Source organism: Raphanus sativus, chromosome 5 (assembly GCF_000801105.2).
Source record: "Raphanus sativus cultivar WK10039 chromosome 5, ASM80110v3, whole genome shotgun sequence".
In the NCBI taxonomy this organism is placed as follows: domain Eukaryota; kingdom Viridiplantae; phylum Streptophyta; class Magnoliopsida; order Brassicales; family Brassicaceae; genus Raphanus; species Raphanus sativus.
Window position 1 is genome coordinate 17649965 of NC_079515.1, and position 7076 is coordinate 17657040.

Consider the following 7076-nt stretch of genomic DNA (forward strand, 5'->3'; position numbering starts at 1 on the left):
CTAGAAACGATGGAACAATCCAATCTTCTTGTTCTACTCAAGTCCATCGATTACTAGACAACCTATACAACCCTCAATCTTAACAATATAAATCGCAAAGGCCAAGAATCACAAGCAACAAATCGGTTCCTCTTCCATTGAAATTCAATCAAGAATTCGATCCTAGTAGCAAGTATACTATCAAGGGCTACAACCTAGGATGAAATCGCAAATCATAAAGGAAAGAGAGAACCCAAGAATTTACTCCCAAATCGCGATTTGCATGCGCAAAAGGGAGAGAGTTCTTGGTGATTACCTTGATTGGAGAGATGATTCCTGCAAAACAACCCAATCTCAAGAGAATCCCAAGAGTTTAGAACCAAAATCGATGAGAAAAGAGAGAGGTGATTGTGCGATTTTAGGGTTCTAGGGGGGGGGGGTGGTTTTGCGGCGAGAGAGATGAAGTGGGGAAGTGGAATGTTTGGGTTTTTAATAACCAATCAAAACCGCTTCCCCTCCCTTTTTTTTTTTTTTTTTTTTATTATTTTTTTTTTTTGTTCGAGAACTTACCTGGGAACAATCGGCGGAACAACCGCTGGAGTGCTCCCTGGAGTGATCTCGAATTTTCTTGATTTTTCAACCTGCAAGTTAGTTCCTAGAAAGATAAAGACAAAGAGAAAACAATATTTACACTCACCAGTGGGTTGCCTCCCACCAAGCGCTTGTTTTCTGTCACTAGCTTGACTTCAATGAGCCGATTAGGCTTGAGGGGGATCGCTCAAGGGTATCTCTACACCTTCAGCGATTGTTGTGTCAGCAAGATATGGCTTGAGACGCTGACCATTAACAACGAATTCTCCTCCTCTTGTGTCCAGCAACACAACAGCTCCATAAGGGCGGACCTCCTTAATGGTGAAAGGTCCCGACCATCTAGATTTAAGCTTTCCAGGGAACAGCTTAACCCGCGAATTGAAGAGTAAGACCTGATCGTTCGGAACAAAGCTTCTGCTGATGATCCGCTTGTCATGGAACGCCTTGGTCTTTTCCTTGTAGATCTTAGAACTCTCATAGGCCAGATGCCTGATCTCCTCCAACTCGTGGATCTGAATGGTTCGCCTCTCTTTGGCAGGTTTGATGTCGAAGTTGAGTAGTTTGACAGCCCAAGCCGCCTTGTACTCTAGCTCAACAGGTAGGTGGCACGCCTTGCCATAGACCAGGTGATAGGGAGTGGTCCCTAGAGGGGTCTTGTAGGCTGTTCTGTATGCCCAGAGAGCATCGTCAAGCTTAAGGGACCAATCCTTGCGGGTGGCGTTGACAGTCTTCTGGAGGATGTTCTTGATCTCTCTGTTGGAAACTTCCACTTGACCACTTGTTTGAGGATGATAGGCGGTTGCAACCTTGTGTTTCACACCATTCTTACTCAGCAATCCTTGGAACACTTTGTTGATAAAATGAGTTCCACCATCGCTTATAACCACTCTAGGCACTCCAAATCTTGGAAAGATAATGGAGGTGAACATCTTGGTTACAACTCGCGCATCATTAGTTGGACTAGCAATTGCTTCCACCCACTTGGAGACATAGTCCACAGCAACTAGGATGTATTCATTCTTGTGAGAGACTGGGAAAGGTCCCATGAAATCGATCCCCCAGCAATCGAACACTTCAACTTCCAAGATGTAGTTCTGAGGCATCTCGTTTCTCTTGCTTATACTCCCCATCCTTTGGCATGAATTGCATCGAGATATGAAGGCGTGAGCATCTCTGAACATAGTAGGCCACCAGAAACCGGCTTGGAGGATCTTGGAAACAGTCTTGAAGGTGGCGAAGTGACCAGCATAAGAGGAACCATGGCAGTGGTGAAGGATCCCTGGAATATCAGCTCTGGAACACATCTTCTGAAGATCCCATCCTTGCCTTGCCGATAGAGGTACGGCTCATCCCAGAAGTAGTGCCTTGCCTCCCTCAAAAATTTCCTCTTCTCATTCCCAGTGAACCTCAAAGGCTCTTTCTCAGCTGCCAAGAAGTTGGCAATCTCAGCAAACCATGGAAGATTCGGGTACTCCTTCTGGATCACTGCAACGAATGCTCCTTCTACGCGGGAACAATCCTTAATGGCAGGTGATGACTGCTCCATGTTGCGCAGACCAATCGCATTGACGTACTCCATCGGTTGTTCCACATCAAGAACTGTCTCATCTGACACCTTTCATCCTGGAGAGATGATCTGCCACTCCATTATCAACTCCCTTCTTGTCTCTTATCTCTAGATCAAACTCTTGGAGCAAGAGGATCCATCTTAAGAGGCGCGGTTTAGCATCCTTCTTCGTGAGCAGGTACTTGAGAGCCGCGTGGTCTGTGTGCACAATCACCTTTGATCCAACCAAATAGGATCTGAACTTCTCAAAGGCGAACACGATGGCAAGGAGCTCCTTCTCTGTGGTTGCGTATCGGCATTGAGCTTCATCCAAAGTTCTGCTTGCATAGTAGATCACGTGAAGCTTCTTGTCTTTACGCTGTCCAAGGACTGCTCCTACTGCAAAATCACTCGCATCTGTCATGATCTCAAAAGGGAGATCCCAGTCTGGAGGTTGGACAACTGGTGCACTGACTAGAGCTCCCTTGATTGTGTGGAATGCGGCTAAGCAGTCACTGTCAAAGGCAAACTGAGCTTCCTTGCAGAGCAACCGAGTGAGTGGTCTCGCGATCTTAGAGAAGTCTTGGATGAACCTCCTGTAGAAACCAGCGTGTCCCAAGAAACTCCTGATTCCCTTCACTGAAGTTGGTGGTTGCAGACTCATCATGACCTCGATCTTTGCCTTGTCCACCTCAATGCCTTTCTCGGATATCTTGTGTCCCAGAACAATCCCATCTCTCACCATGAAGTGGCATTTCTTCCAGCACCAAATGCTTCTCCTCGCATCGCTTCAGTACCCTGCACAAATTTGACAAACAGACATGAAAGGAGCTTCCATAGACGCTGAAATCGTCCATGAAAACCTCCATTATGTCTTCGATCAGATCAGTAAAAATTGACATCATGCATCGCTGGAAGGTCGCTGGAGCATTGCACAAGCCGAATGGCATCCTCCTGTATGCATATGTTCCATAAGGGCATGTGAACGTCGTCTTCTCCTGATCATCTGGGTGGATGGGAATCTGAAAGAAACCTGAATAACCATCTAAAAAGCAATAGTAAGGGTGGTTAGCCAATCTCTCAAGCATTTGATCAATAAAAGGAAGTGGGAAGTGATCCTTACGAGTCGCAGCATTCAATTTACGAAAATCAATGCACATGCGATGACCAGTAACTGTTCTAGTGGGGATCAATTCATTCTTTTCATTGGTTACAACAGTGATCCCACCTTTCTTAGGTACTACATGCACGGGACTAACCCACTTACTGTCAGAGATCGCATAGATCACACCTGCTTCTAGAAGTTTCATTATCTCTTTCTTTACAACATCTTTTAGATTCGGGTTTAACCTCCTCTGATGTTCTACAGAAGTCATCGATTCATCTTCCAGGTGTATTCTATGCATGCACAGATCAGGTGAAATGCCAGGTATGTCAGCTAGAGAGTAACCTAAAGCCTTACGATATTTCCTCAGCTCACACAAAAGCAGAGCAGTCTCTGCATTGTTCAGGTCAGCATTCACAATGACAGGATATGTGGAGTTGGGTCCAAGAAATGCATACCTGAGTCCCTTGGGAAGGGATTTGAGCTCTACCTTTGGAGCTTTCAGCTCGCTCCATGAGTCATCGGGCTGAGCTGCCGGAACAGTCGGGTTCTGAGGCGTGGTTGTTCCAGTTGATGTGCTGGAGTCACTGTTCTCCCCCAGACTTAGATTCGCCACCATCCTCTCCATACTCCTGGCTGAATCCAGGAACTTGGCATAGGCATCAGCATCAACACTCTCTAAGCTCTTGCTCGGCTTCAGCTCTGACTAAGGCGAGTTCAAGTGGATCCTCGGTGAGAATCTCCTCGATCATACCTTCATGCGGCTCTAGGGGATCACCATCTTCTTGGACAGTGAAGGTTTGTCCATCCAGCATCGGCTTCTTGAGCATCTGATCCATCTCAAACTTCATCACAATATCTCCAAGGTGGAGATCGATCTTCCCTTGTCGGACATCAATGATAGCTCCGACAGTGCAGAGGAATGGTCTGCCTAGGATCAGGGGATCATTGGAGTCTTCCTCGACTTCCAGAACAACGAAATCGGCAGGAACAATTGTATTCCCAACCAGAACTTGAAGATCTTCGAGGATTCCAACTGGAGACTTCACAGATCGATCAGCAAACACTAGTGACATCCTGGTAGGCTTGAAGTCCGAGTATCCAAGGCGCTTAGCCACAGTGTATGGCATGAGGTTTATGCTCGACCCTAGATCGACCAATGAGCATGAGAAAAGTGTTCTCCCAATCTGAACCGAGAGAGAACAAACTTTCCCGGATCCCCATCTTCTTGATCCTTCTGTTCTGGAGCACCGCGCTGCACTCCTTAGAGACAATCATGAACTCACTGTCATCAGATATCTTCCCAGAGATCAGTCCTTTGACAAAGCTACGCATGGATGGTATCATCTGGATCGCACTCATCAGAGGGAGCTTGACAGTTAGGTCTTCTAGCATCTTCCTGCACTTCATCTCTTCCTTATCCTTGCGTGTAGCCTTAGCTGGAACAGGGTAAGGAACTTTTGGCACATACTGACGAGCAGGAGAAGGCGCTGCAGTCGGTGGAACAACCCCAGCGGGTCGCTCTGCTTCCGTCGGAACAGTCTCAGTAGGTTGTTCTGCATCATCCTCATCTGTGGGTACAGCTTTAGATGGCTGATCCGACTCCTTCTGCTTTCCTTTCTCAGCCGATGTGAATCTCCTGGGGTCTAGATCAGGCAGTTGCTTTCCACTCCTCAACCCTACTGCATTGCACTCCTTGGGGTTTTTGTCTGTTTTCCCAGGGAGAGTTCCTTGCTGTCTCTTCACGTTCTCAGCAGTCTGAGCAATCTGAATATCCATCTGTCTCATATGGCTTGAGACATTGTCATACTTCACACTCAGGTCATTGAACATATGATTCATCCTGGTGTTGATGTCGTTTGTGACCTGGTTCAGTGCCTTCCCTTGGATCTGCTGTCCTTGAGCAGCAGCTGGCTCATCATATTGGCGAGACTCTTCATGTCATCATGCGGAGCAGTCTGAGTCGGTTGTGCAGCTTGCTGATTAACCGGCTGTTTCTGGCTGTGGAACTGAGCATTCTGAGCTGGGTTAAGGACAAAGGTTCTTCCCTGATTGCCATAAGGCCTTTGGTATCCACTGTTCTGACCTTGGTTCCCTTGAGCTTTATCGTCTGGTTTAGGGGCATTGAACAGGTGGGGATTGTTCCTCACGTTAGGGTTCGGGTGATAGTTCTTGAACTGCCATCCTTGCCCATTCACATAACTCACTTCATGCTGATCCTCAGCCGACTGATCTGCCTCTGATGTGCCTTCTGCGGTTGCTTTATCCTGTGGGGATTCTTCCATGATGAAGACCTGGTTCTGGTTACTCTTAATCAGCTGGTCGACCTTGGCAGAGAGCTCATCAATCTTGCTGTTGTCGATGCTCTTCACCTTCTGAGTGCGATCAGTCTCGCGGTTATTGTCAGCTGAGCTTGAGGCCATGTTCTCAATCAACTCGAATGCACCTTGAGTGGACTGAGTCATGAAGTCTCCTTACTGGCGGAGTTCAAAGCGTTCCTGTACTCCCAACCTACTCCATCGTAGAACACTCCCAGCAGATAGTCTTCCTCAAAACCGTGATGTGGGCACTCTCTGCGGTAGACATTGAATCGCTCCCAAGCATCACAGAACGGCTCGTCCACCAATTGTTTGAAGGTCACGATCTTCTGTCTCAGAGCTGCTGTCTTCGATTTCGTGTAGAAGTGGCTTAAGAAAGCCTCTCGGACTTGTTCCCAAGTGGTGAGTGATCCGGTGGGTAGTGAATCAAGCCAGCGAGCAGCTTTCCCATCAAGAGAGAAAGGGAACAGAGTACACTTGATGTAATCGGGTGGTACTCCATTCGCTTTAGTGAAACCACACATCTTCTCGAAGTGCTCGATGTGGTCCATCGGTATCTCAGCAGGAAGCCCATTGAAGATCTTCCTTTGCACTAGACTTATCAAGGCTGGCTTGATCTCGAAGTCTTGCCTTGTGCACGGTGGAGGGTTATGGCAGATGTGGGTGAGGTAGGTGGGTTACGTAAGTTCTCTCGCCGATCTGGATCAACTTGTTGCTCGCAGCTCGTGCATCTCTGCAGTGGTTCGCAGCATTCAGAGCAGCTTGCTCGGCAGCAGCTTGCTGCGCTTGGATCGTCTGCTGCATCTGCTGCATCTGCTGTTGCATGAGTGCAAACGCAGCAGTGAGATCATCTGGATGATCACCCATGTCGGTGTTCGTTGATCTCGGCTGTTGACGGTTCTGTCGTTCCAATCTCGCTAGTTCTTCGTTAGAAAGCTGATGCAATGGCCCTTGTGCGTTGCTCCGAGTATGTCTACTGGTCATGCACCTGGATCATCAGCTGAAACAAAGAAAATAACACGAGTTAGATATCTTAGACTAGGTATGAAACCGAAATTAGAGGTAAAAAAATCTGGTCCCCGGCGCAACGGCGCCAAAACTTGATACACTAAAAATGAATCCTTGCTACTGCCAAGTTAACAGTTGCAATTGTAGTACTTGAGATTCAATCCAGAGGACCAGTCTACACTCTAGTTCTATAAGTTTCAGAATCAAGCTAAGAGAGAAGATATGATTTGGTTGAAATAGGCGATAGCAAACAAGCAAACAACACGAGATTGATTCAATTAAACAAGAGCTAGCCTAGGGTATTTCATTGGGTGATGAATTGGAGCCAAACAATTATTCAAGCGCGATGAAGTGCTTTCTAGAACTCGGATCACTCAGCTGGAACACTCCACTGTCGTGGTAGTGATCGCTTTGCAGATCGATCTCACCACCTAACTGTCGTTGGGATGAGAATCGATTGCAAGCTTTTTAGAGAACAGGAGTCCGATCAGTTCACTTACCACCCTAATATCTACTTTCGCTGATTAGG

The 7076-nt window shown here is 47.1% G+C and overlaps 1 non-coding gene across 1 annotated transcript; it reads left to right on the top strand.

Moving 5' to 3' along the window:
• Positions 1-5773: 5773 nt before the first annotated feature.
• On the top strand, positions 5774-5880 carry LOC130495323 (small nucleolar RNA R71). Its single transcript, XR_008934595.1, has one exon. It is a non-coding gene; the product is annotated as a small nucleolar RNA R71 (small nucleolar RNA).
• Positions 5881-7076: the final 1196 nt, after the last annotated feature.